Genomic DNA, 13,796 nt, shown 5'->3' on the forward strand with positions numbered 1-13,796 from the left:
TTTAAGCCCAGTAAATTACACTTCCCCTTAAATTTTTTTTATAATTATATTTTTCAAAAGTTCCCAAAAATAATATAACCTTCTTTGTTAGAGTTTTTATCCTAAGACATAAAATAAAAATTATGAAAAGCAAAAATTTTGTTTTATACATTAAACTTATTTATAGTGGGAAAAAATTCAATCAAATAAAGCTCTTTTAAGCCTCCAACAATGCATTAGGATTAACTTTTTAAAAATTATAAGTTATTTTTTAAACTATATGTGAGTTTTCATATTTATTTAACTATTTTTTTTTATCAAAAAAATTATGATTTAAAAAATTTTTAATATAAAAAAAATATTACTTAAAATTCTGTTTTAACTTATAAAAAATTTAATAATATTAATATTATGTTTTTTAAACCTATAGCTTTTAAGTAGTTTTTTTTTTAAAAAAATTTTTTTTACTTCCAACTAGAATTAAAATTTTAAAAACTTTCCGAAAGAATGTCATATTATACAATTTTTGCACACATGAACAAATTTAATGTTATCTAATTCAATTTTCTCATTTAAAAATGCAATCATGAGATGACCTTTCCTAAAGGAATTTAAATTAAGTGAAAAAAACATAAAAACAAAAAAAGTCATGTTCCCATGATTGAACCTATAAAATTGAGGAAGATAAATGCATCCCATAAATAACACTCATTGTAGTAAACAACCATGGTTGTGGGGCCATACCTTATGATGTTGTGCTCCTCAAATAAATAAATTAAAAGAAAACATAAAATTAATTTTCATGACCACAAGCACCAAAGTAAAGAAGGCATCCATTGAAAGTTTAGGAAAAACAATTATATTTGCATCCACAATAAATATACATTCTTGTTCTTCTTGTTCATCATCATCCTCTATTTCTTCTCTTCTAATATTTCTATAATGCTAATAATTTTTTCAAGAAAGTTATGTTTAAATAAGCTAATAATAATCTCTAATAATATTAAAAGTGCATATGTATACTTATTACAATATATTTATTTATTTTTCATTTTTTGAGCTAGAAAAAAAAGTGTTCAGAGTTGCAACGTTGAATGAATTACAACTATTCAACATTGTATTTCTAGACATTCTTAGAATGACATAAAGAAGATATGAGAGGATTTTGTGGACAAAAAATTACAATTACTTTTACTTGTAAAAGAAGTAAAGTATAGAGAGATTCAATGAAGAATAATATCGAATATAAGAGTAAAAAGAAAGGGAAAAAAAGATTAGGAAGGATAAAGAAATATGAATGTCATATACTCTTAAAGGTATGAAGTTGCCAACAAATGATAATTGGATATTGGTTGTTAAATATGGAAGACATAATCATGTTGGAGCACAATATCTCAAAGGATATTTTTTTCGTGATTATTTAAGTCAAGAAGAAATGAGTATCTTAGTTAATATGTCAAAAAGTAACATCAAGCCAAAAGAGATTGAATAGTTTGAAGCAAAGAAGTAACCTTAATTGTAACACATTGAGGACAAGATACAATGTATAGTATAAACACATAAAGTAAGGGAATATGGTGAGAGGCCACAAATGCAACAATTGATGCACAAATTAATGGAGTTGAATTACATTAAATGACATAGAAGGGATGAACAAAATGATTGTATTAGAGACTTGATGTTCATCCACCCAAGATCCATTGATTAATTTATTGTTAGCATTTTCACTAGTGTTAATCATGGATTGCACTTACCAGCCGTATAGTTATAAGATGCCTTTACTCAAAATAGTTGGTGTAACATCAACATATAGGACATTTTCTATTACATTTTCATATCTTAAGGGTGAAAAAAAAAATAGGCATTACACATGAGCCTTACAAAATTTGAAAAGTTTGATTCATAAAAACTTCATTCCAAGAGTACTTGTAATTAATGGAGAATTTGCTCTTATGAATGAGTTACATAATGTGTTCTCAACCTCTTCACATCTTCTAAGTGGCTTATATTGAAAAATATTTTCACAAATTGTAAGAAATGCTTTGAGTAAAAAACAAGGCGGGAGGCTTTTATTTTCATGTGGAATGTTTGATGTTTGCCATTTAGAAAAGGCATGTGAGTACCATCTTACTACCTTTGACAGGCAAAACCAAAGGTACACAACAACAACTAAATATTGCAAAGTTCAATAGTTAATTTCACCTAAAGAGAAGTTTGTAGCAGTTTGGATAGATAAACTCATGCATTTTGATAATACAATAAAACATAGGTATAATTATTTTTTACTTTTTTTTTTTCGAATAATGTGTTTTAATATGTAATATATATTAAGTTCAAATTTTCTTCAATATTAATCATGGTAGAAAGTTCACATGTCTAGTCGAAGAGACAATTAGGCACACCTCAGATGATTTTGAGGGCTTTTGATTCAAAGTCCATGCCATGTTAGAGTTATAACACATGAAAATAAAGACATCATTTGAGATGAGTGTAATTAGTGTCCAATACAACATGAAAAGTCATTTGTTTAGTGAATTAAGGGGTAGGATTTCCAAATTTGCACCAAGTGTTTTGGCTGATGAAGGAAAATGATTTGAAAATGTTGGAGTGAATGTATTTGCATGTGGATGTGCATATAGATAGACTCATGGACTGTGCATATGAGATCTCTTTATATAAAATTAAAGCTTGACCAATCCTTTTAGCATCATTAGATCTTCATTTGAGGAAACTCAATTTAGTTCCTATTAAGAATTGAAAGACAAAGGAAATGGGTTATGAAACTAATATGGGACACTTCCATAAATAGTTCTTAAGCAATAATCCAATTGATAGGAAAAAATTGCTATAGGAGGTGATGGAATTAGCTACTCCAAAAATCACATCTATAACATCCCTACCCACACTAGAAGAAGATGAGATAAAAAAGAAGGTCATCATCTTCTAAGAAGAATGATTCATTAACTCGTAGGGATCCATCTTTATTGGAGTATGTCTCACAAAATGGGATGAGAAAATGATTATTGTTACTACATCATCATAATAAAAGAGAAGGTTAAAGGAGATAATAAGATGATCATGTAGGACTAGCTACATTTGCAGGCTATTTGCAACCTTATATCATGCATGTAAAAGATATGGGAACATATCATAGTTGTAGATATTGAGCTAGAGCTTCTACTTTAGGAATGAGTGATGATGGTTGGCCACATGATAAGCAAGACATGTTTTGAGAGTTTCCACTTATCATATAGAGTTTGATGAGTCGTTTTAGGGATAACTTGCAAGTTGATGAGCTCCTTCATGCCTTAAATTTCTTTTACAACCTTGTTGTGGTTAACAGATGGATGACCATGACCAATATGAGGCACACTATAGCTTCCAAATACAATGTTGTACTTGTCCATATATCGATGCAGTAGTGTCTTACCTTTTTTTTTTTTTTTTCAATCGATGCCATATCTATACTTATGCGAAAGATTATATCAATTAGTTTTATTAATGAAAATCATGTTGTGGAGGTAATTTCATGAATACTAATATATTTTATTTACAATACCCTATGCTTACTTAATGAAATAATTTTCCATATTCTAAAATTTTTTCTAGGTTTTAATGCAACCTAAAACCCTAATGAAACCTATTACTAGTAGTTTGCATATGAGTTGATATCATTGTGCTAAGGGTTCCACAACTCCATATGTACCTTCCATTATGATGCTTTGCTGTTGAATTTCTAACAATATTATCACATAAGATATTATAGATTTAGGTGATAATTATGATGTATTGTATTATTAATATGGTATAATGATTTAGATGTTTATGTCAATTTCATTATAGATGGTAATGCTTATAATACAACACCTCTAGGAATTTGCAATAGATCAATATGTATAAAAGGTATCCAACACTATACCTATGATAGGATAGCCACTAACCTCGATCTAATTTTCTACATAGACAAGTACGAGACCTGTCTATGTCACTACATATAATCAGGTGCACACTCTGATGGATATGTCACACGAATAGCATTCATTGTAGCTTGTGCACTAAAACATTAGATATAGGTCCTATAATGAATACATTGTTGGATAAACCACTAGATCTAATAATAATGAAAGCAAAATTATGCACTAAAACATTAGATATAGGTCCTATAAAAACCATATCTTTGGATTTGGATGTTCTTATATTCCACTCTAGATGATACAGAGATCTAAAAAACCTTGTGATCTTCTACCCAATCACTCCTTTAATTCTTGACACTTGTATAGAGTGGCTACACACCTTAAGAGGGAACAAGATGGAATTTGGGGTTTTTGAAAGACATTTGATTTAAAAATTAAAGTCTAACCCTAAAACTTAAGAGGTTCATATAAACTCTCCTATGGGCTTAAGTGACTTAGACTAACTTAGGTTTGGGTCACTTAATCTAACCTAATAGGTTCTAATTAATCAATTACCTTAATAATCTCTAACTAATAAACTAGTCTAATCCAAAAAACTTAAAATAAATAAAAGTTGTTGTGCAACCTTGCACTTTAGCACAATGCTATTATGCACACATGATTAAATCTTTTATTTTTCTCAAGCCTTTGTATCAATAAAGAATATGAGCTCGAGAGGGGGCCATTGGGACCCATAGGAAAATATTGAACCCCTTATAATCCAATTCTAAAGTTGATTCAACACTTTACTGAAGAAATTCAATTGCACTTTAGTAGCCTATGAAATTACATTAAGATTAAAATTGATTAAATTGGATTTAATCAATTTCTCAAGTGCATGACCTACTATCAACCACATGCAGGCTCTCCATGAACTTGTGTATATAATCTAACGAGGTAAAAGTTATTGACCTCTCAAGAGATAATATTATAATAGCCTCAGATGGATTGCCTAAGTCTATAAATTGTTTGTGAACAATTCATAAACTTGCAAAGAACCCATGATTTCGATTATTTATATAACTCTTAATGCACTTAAGTCATGTACAAGTGATGTAAGCTTAAATGCTAAGATAAAATATTAATGCAAACATGGAAAAAAAGTGGAGTTATATGGTTTAAATATATAATATTTTAATCAAATCTCATTTTATTACATCATGTTATGATTTTAAAGTATCTATCCCTTATGGGAGCCCTGGATTTTATAGGTACATGCAATCTACCCTTGGCCTTTAGATCTTATGCAACGAAAGTGAAAAATAGTAATTTTAATAATCAAGGATCTAGATTAAAAGCTTTAGAAAATAATACCTTTGATTTGGATATTCTTAAATCAAATCCTATCAGAGAAGATCAAATCTGAAAGTATTGAAGGTCTCGTACACCCAAAATTTTCCTCCCAATGGCTCTAACTTGATCTTGACCCTCAATTGGTGGGGAGGTATGAGATGATGGAGGTTATGACTTTTTTCTTCTTTGGAGGTAGAAAACAACTCTATGGAAACCCTAATACATAAAGGAGTATTTATAAGGTTCCTTAATTGGGCTTAAGCCAAGGGCTTAGGTCACTTAATCTATCCTAAAATGGGTCCTAATTAATTAATTAACCACACAAGGTCATTTAATTAATCAATTAACCCAATCTAGAGACCTTGTTCATTATCCCTTATGCAACTTTATGTAATTATCAAAATGCCCTTATGCATAAAAGTGAAGCCAATTTATCTTTTACAAACCATGCCATCAAGGTATATGAGCTCGAGCAAGGACCATTGAGACCCATTGGAATACTGATAATTGTGGATATTTACCTTGCTTTAGTTTTATAATTGATGATAAAAATTGGTTATGACACTCATGTTTTAGATATTTAAATTTTAAAAGTCTAAAATTTCTTTGATACTAAGAAGATGACTTTGTTAATTCTCCAAATGAGGTTTGTGAAACATGTGTTTTGGGAAATAAGTATAAATACCATTTTCCTGTAGGAAAATTATGGAGAGCAAGGAAGCCTCTTGAATTGATTCATTCAAATCAATGTTTAATGGAGGCTCCATCAAAGAAAGATCACATATACTTTATAATCTTTATTGATGATTTTAGTTAAAAGGTTTGGGTTTATTTTTTAAAACAAAAGGGAGATACATAAAAAAATTTCAAAATTTTTAAAGCTTATGTGGAAAACAAAGTGGACATGCCATTAAAATTTTGAGAACAAATAAGGGTACTAAATATGTTGATTATGATGTTTTATTGAAAAAAAAAAGTGGTATTGAGCATCAATTGACTGCACGGTACACTCCATAATAAAATGAATTTGCAAAGAGAAAAAAATAGAACAATTATGCATATGGTGAGGTCCATATTGCACTTAAGACAATTGGCTAAAATGTTTTAGGTCAAAGTAGTTTCTTGTGCATTTTATTTATTGCATAGGTACCCTACTAAAAGTGTTTATGGAAAGACCCACAAGAAGCTTGACATCATAGGAAGCCTAATATCAATCATCTAATTAAGGGTGTTTGGTTGCATATCATATGCTCATGTGTTTGATGCATTGCGAAAAAAAAAATTGATGATAAAGGTGAAAAGTGTTTATTGGTTATATTCAAGTGGCAAAAGGTTATAAATTATATAATCTACAAACCAAGAAAGTTATTGTTAGTCGTGATTTGAGTTTTGATGAACAAGCAGTATGAGAATGGTCTTTTAATGAAAAATGACCATCAAGTATTTACATTCATCTTGAAGAGCAAGGTGAAGATCAAAGTACGCAGCCTACTAGTGCACAAATTATGACTCCATGTTCAATAGCATCACCAAGGCATCTACAACGTCTCTATGTTTTACTTGCACACTTACAACATTCTATAGTTGATGATGATAGTAATCCAACAAATGAAGAATTGATTATTTTTTCTTTATTTACATATTGTGATCTATTAAGTTATAAGGAAGTTGCTCAAGATGGTTATTGGCTTAAAGCTATGGACAAAGAAATTCATACAATTGAGAAAAATAATACATAAGATCTTACTAATCTCCCTAATTCTAATAAGCCAATTGTTGTCAAATGAGTGTACAAACCAAGCACAAGACAAATGGAGAAGTCAACCCCTTCAAGGCAAGATTGGTGGCAAAATGTTACAAGCAAAAACCAAGTATTGATTATTTTAAAGTATTTGCACTTGTTGCTAGATTGATACTGTTCGTATGATTATCTCTCTTGCTACATAAAACAATTGAAAAAAATTTCAAATGGATAAATTAGCTTTCTTGAATGACAACTAAGAGAAGAGGCTCATGTCAAATACCTCAAGGATATATTATAAAAGGGTTAGAAGAAAAGGTTTATTAGCTAAAAAATGCCCTATAAAGCACGCACCAAGAGCATTATACACATGTATTAATACCTATTTCATAAAGAATAAATTTTAAATATGTCTTTATAAACACACTTTATATATCAAATTTAATTTGTAAGGTGACATTCTTATCGTGTGTTTATATATAAATGAATCATTCGTAATAATTTGAAGATGATTGAAGAATTCAAAGAAATAATGATTAATCAATTTGAGATGATAGATATGGGATTGATGTCCTATTTTTCAGGATTGAAGTAATTCAAGTATAAAGGTATCTTTATTTTTTAGAAGAAGCATGTAAGTGATATTCTTGAAAAATTGAAGATGGAATCATGCAATCTTATTCTAACTCCAGTTGAAGAAATACTGAAATAAGGAAAAGATAACTAAGGTAAGTTAGTTGATCTAACAAACTTTAAAAGAATGATTGGGAGTTTGTAATATTTGACTTCTATAAAACATGATATTGTATTTAGAATTGAACCTGTAAGTAGATTCATTGAGTCTCCACACCAATCTAACTTGCAAGCAACAAATTGTATCTTACGATACATTAAAGGTACACAAAGTGATAGTATTTTTTATGCATATGATAACATGATTGAGCTTGTTGGATACACATATAGTTAGTGAGTGGGTGATGTAGAAAAGCAAAAAAAAAAAAAAAAAAATTACTTTCAACTATGCATTTAATCTTGGTTTGGAAGTTTTTTTCCTGGTCATCAAAGAAACAACATATAGTTGTTTTGTCAACAACATAAGTTGTGTCTATTGCAGCTACTAGTGGTACATGCTACTCAAGCGATATGGTTTCATAAAATGCCTTTTGGCTTAAAGCATACTCAAGAAGTTCCCACAATTTTTATTTTTATTTTTTATTTTTTTTGTGATAATAAATTAGCAATAGCATTGATCAAGAATCCAATTTTTTCATGGAAGAATTAAACACATTGACATATAATTTCATTATATTTGTGATTTGGTGAAAGACAAAGAAATTATACTTGAGTTCTGTTCTTCAAAAATCCAAGTTGCAAACATTTTTATAAAGTCAATCAAGGGGAAAACATTGCCCAAGTTGAAGAAGATGACGAGTATGATGAAATTTAAACATTATTGTTTTTTTTTCTTTTTTGAGAAATTATTTTATGCTAGAAAGATTATTTTTGGTTGCTCACAGCTACTCATGACACAATGCCATATTCAAGAAATTATATATATATATATATATATTAATTTTCATTTCTTAAAAAACTCTTTTAAAAATTTGTTGTAATAAATAAAGGAAAGCCAGCGTGGCATAGAAAACCTTTGCCTTTGCAATCAAAATTATATATATATTTTCATTCTTCCATGTTTCTCTTAAATCTTTCAGAGACGGATAGAAAACAGTAAAAATAATTTGATAAATATAAAATAAAACTATTATGTTAACCATGTTATAAGAAGATGATGGTAAAGCTACCATATTTTGATGTACTTAAAAGGAAAGAAATAGATAAAATAAGGCTTCCTTTACACTTCTTGTATTTTTTTTTTCAATAACTTTTATATAAATATATTTTTTTTTATTTTTATGAAAGTATAAATTTATATTATGTGTTTAAAAATTACTTTAAAATTTTTTTAAATGTCTGAAACAATAAATTTATATCAATTTTAAAAAATTATCATATTTTCAATGTAACCTTTTTAAGAGTTAATTCATATGTAAGTTACTATTAATTTTTGTTTTTGAAAAATAAAAAAATAATATGTGAATCATAAAGAAACTATGGACCTGTTTGGAAATTGTTTTTTGAAACAATTTTCTATTCTTTAGAACAAAAAAAAATAGAAAAATACATTTGATAATTAAAAAACTTTTTTTTATTTTTTATTCTTAAGAATAGAAAATAAGGTGTTTTCAAAGTATATCTTTTAGTTGTTTTCCATTGTTTTCACTTATTTTAAAAAAAAAAACATTATACAAACATGCAGAATGATTAAAAATAAAGTACTAGATATAAAAATTATTTTTAAAATATATTTTAAAATATTAAAAACATTTTAGGTTCCCAAAACAAATTTTAGTTTTACAAAACATTAGAAAAACTATTTTTTAAAATCATTAATTACCAAACATGCCCTAAATATCCGTTTCGATACATCTCTTATTTCTTTTTAAATAGAATCATAAACATTTAAAAGTATAATATATTGTACAAAAAATTTGAAAATTTGAGATACCAAAAAGATTTTTGTTACCTCAAAATTTTTAAGTAGTTTTTAAAAGCATTTTTTTTAACATAAGTTTTTAAAAGTTTTTATATCTTATATAAAATTTATTATTAGTTTCTAATTTTAAAAAATAAAAAACAAAAAAACATATCTAAACGAAACTAAATTAAGGGTTTTTCATTTATAAATTTTGAAAAGGTTAGGTGAATTGAAGCTTATGAGGAGTTTAGACAAACGCTCTCATTAATTGTTGATAGAGGTGTTTGGTGATTTTAAAGTTAAACCACCTAATATTTGTGATTGAGAGGTTACTCCAAGGCAATTGAATCTTACAAATTCCCAACCATTAGATTTAAGTCATTGGCCCACATTACCCACATTACTGACTCCACCTCCCAGGATTCATATATGCATTAAATGAAGAGAGAATTATGTTTTGGGGGTAGATGACCCCCGAATTAACAAAAGGTCTATGTAACTCTTTAAATTGAGCTCAAGACCCAATGAAAGTATGAAAATTGAGTTGAAGGATATCATCCTTCAGTATTTCCAAAAATGTCATTTGTTGATTTTGAGAAAAAAATTAATATTTTTGAAAAATACTTTTATTTAATTTAATATTTTTGATTTAATTTAATATTTTTAAAAAATACTTTTATGTAATTTAATATTTTTTAAAATACTTTTATTTAATTTAATATTTTTTAAAATACTTTTATTTAATTTAATATTTTTTAAAAATAAATTTATTTAATTTAATATTTTTTTAAAATAAAATTATTTAATTTAATATTTAAAAAAATTATTTAATTTAATATTTTTTTAAATACTTTAATTTAATTTAATATTTTTGAAAAAAAAATTTAATTTAATATTTTTGAAAAAAAAATTATTTAATTTAATATTTTTGAAAACTACTTTTATTTAATTTAGTATTTTTGAAAAAAAAAATTATTGAAAAACAATTATTTAACTTAATTTTATAAAATATTTTATATGTGTTTTTAAAGGGTCTTGTAGACCTCCTCAACAGCAGCAGGTTTCTTTTTTTTAGATTATTATTTTATTCCCCTTTCTTTTGCTTTGTTTTTTTCGCTCTCTTCTTCAGAACCCGAGAATGAGCTGGGGGTGGTAGCCAAAACAGGGCGGCCATAGGACGAGATGGGCAGGTTTTTTTACGGCGAGAGGGGACGGGGGTACGAAGATGGCTGGGAGGGGAAGCTAAGAAAAAAAAAAGAGGAAAAAGAGAGGAGATATCTCGTGAGAGGGGGGAAGCTGAGGAGAAACACGGGCCTGCAGGCTGGGAAGAGAGCCGGGGTGGGAATTTCGGGTCCGAAGCTTGAGGAGAAGAGGTTTGAAGAAGTGACAAGAGAGAGATTTGCGAGATGGTAGAAATGGGCGTCTCAAGCTGAGTTGAGGAGGAGTTTGAAGCTTAGGTCCAGGTAAGATTTCTGCATGTTTTATATACCTCATTTTAGTTTGCTTTATTCTATTTCTTGTTAATTTCGGTTCCTGCTTGGTGTTTATTATATGGATGGCGAGGCATATGATGCGTTAGAGAGTGTGTGTATTGGATTGAGATCAATTAAAGGGGTGGAAAAGATGTCTAATTATATGATTAGTAGTGGGTTTGGTCCGGATGAGTATTTGGGGAACAAGTTCTTGTTGATGCAAGTAAAATACGGGATGAGGATTGATGCACATGGACTGTTTGATGAAATGCCAATAAAGAACATTTTATGTTTTTTTTAACACCCCTGCACATGATTCTCCCATTCATATTATATTTGCTTCAAATCCTGGAAGCGACCCCCACTAGCGACGTTGAGCCGAAGCTCCTTGCCGGCGACGACGAGGAGAATGACAGGTTGCAAGCTTGCATGGGGAGGTGCCTACAGCTGCTATTGGTCTTGGAGGTTTGGGCCCCCATGATAGTGGATTTGGGCCTGAGGTGAAGCCCCAAACCCAAATATGATGGTGAAAAGGCTTGAGTCCTTTTGCTAACGGATGTGGGCTTGGGATGAAGCCCAAATCCGAGCTTGATGATGGAAGGCCCCCATGATTTGTCCATCCACTTTAGGACCGGCCCATACTTATTTCAAGCTGGCCCATCTGGTTGTTTCCACCTTATATATTTCACCTTCTCTAAATCACTCATTTCTCAATAAACTCTTTAATTTCTAATTTCCAAGCCCAACTTACAAAAATTCAATCTCCAAATGACACTTCAAAATTCAGATTTTTAATGTTTAATTCCGATTTCCGAATTCTCATATTCCCATTAATTTATTTGATCATTAGTATTTCATTTATTTATTTCAAAGCTCCATTCTAAATCAAATTCTTCTAAAACTTCTGATTACCGAATTAAATTCAAAAAATTCCAATATTCGCATTAATTTATTATTGTTATTTTATTTATTTATTCTAAAATTCCATTTTAAACAATTCATTAAAATTTCCGACTTTCGAATTAAATTTCTATTTCTGAAAATTCCAATATTCACATTAATTTATTTAATTATTATTATTTTATTTATTTATTCTAAAATTCTATTTTAAACAATTCATTTAAAATTTTCAACTTCCAATTTTAATTTCTAATTCTGAAAATTCCAATATTCACATTAATTTATTTAATTATTATTAATTTATTTATTTATTCTAAAATTCCATTTTAAACAATTCATTAAAATTTCCACTTCCGATTTTAATTTCTAATTCTGAAAATTCCAATATTCACATTAATTTATTTAATTATTATTATTTTATTTATTTATTCTAAAATTCTATTTTAAACAATTCATTTAAAATTTTCAACTTCCAATTTTAATTTCTAATTCTGAAAATTCCAATATTCACATTAATTTATTTAATTATTATTATTTTATTTATTTATTCTAAAATTCCATTTTAAACAATTCATTAAAATTTCCACTTCCGATTTTAATTTCTAATTCCAAAAATTCCAATATTCACATTAATCTATTTAATTATTTTATTCTATTTATTTATTCTAAAATTCCGTTTTAAACGGTTCATTTAAAACTTTCGATTTTCGAATTAAATTTCTATTTCTGAAAATTCTAATATTCACATTAATTTATTTAATTATTATTATTTTATTTATTTATTCTAAAATTCCATTTTTAAACAATTCATTAAAATTTCCACTTCCACTAATTCCAAAATTCCAACATTCACATTAACCTATTTAATTATTATTATTTTATTTATTTATTCTAAAATTTCATTTTAAACAATTCATTAAAATTTCCGACTCTCGATTTAATTTCTAATTCCAAAATTCATATTAATCTATTTAATTATTATTATTTTAGTTATTTATTTTGAAATTCCATTTTAAACAATTCTTCAAAATTCCAATTTCTGAACTTAATTTCTGATCTCCAAAATTCTAATTTCTTTCAAATTTAATATCCAAAATTCTAATTCTTAAATTTAATTTTTCAAGACTCCAATCTTCAAATAATTTTCGAGGCTCTAATTTCCAAATAAATTTCAAAAATCCAGTTTTCTCTCGAATAGCTTTAATTCCACTCCGATTTTTAAATAATGTTCTATTTCTTTTGATTTTTACACAAGCAAGAATGATGAATCTTCATCAATTGCCATGTCAACTTCATTCTATTAGTAGAGACCCGACTTTAGGGACTTAGAGGGGTGCTACGGTCTTCACCGTACCTTCCCGATAAGTAACCTGACCTCCGAACCCGATCCGGTTTTTCGTAGATCACCTTTTCCAAATAAGGAGTCACACTTAGGGTTTTTCTTTCTTATTTGTTTACCCTTTAAAAATAAAACAAAAATAAGTGGCGACTCCAAATCATTTTTCTTAATCAAATAAAAATCAAATTTTCAAATAAAAATCGAGGTCGCCATCGAGTGGGAAACGCATGAGCAGAAATGCGGGGTCCACAAAATGGCGACTCCGCTGGGGATCTTTTAGAGGGTCAAGCTTGAACTTAAAGTGAAGCAAACGTGGCGTTTGGTGAGTCGATCAGTGGGTACTCATCTCTTGATTGCACATCGAGAGTTCCCGAGCTTTCACTTGGGACGTTGACATGTTGATCATGTTGGTTGATTATTTTGGTTGGGGATTCTAATATAGCTAGTTTCTTAATGCTTCATTGATATATTTGTATGAGATATTTGACATGCTGATTATGAGATTGATTATCTTGATTGAGGATTTTGATTTTTTTTTTTGTGCTTCATTGCCATGTTTGTTGAGTACATTGACATGCTGATT

Source organism: Vitis vinifera, chromosome 13 (assembly GCF_030704535.1).
Source record: "Vitis vinifera cultivar Pinot Noir 40024 chromosome 13, ASM3070453v1".
NCBI classification, from domain to species: Eukaryota; Viridiplantae; Streptophyta; class Magnoliopsida; order Vitales; family Vitaceae; genus Vitis; species Vitis vinifera.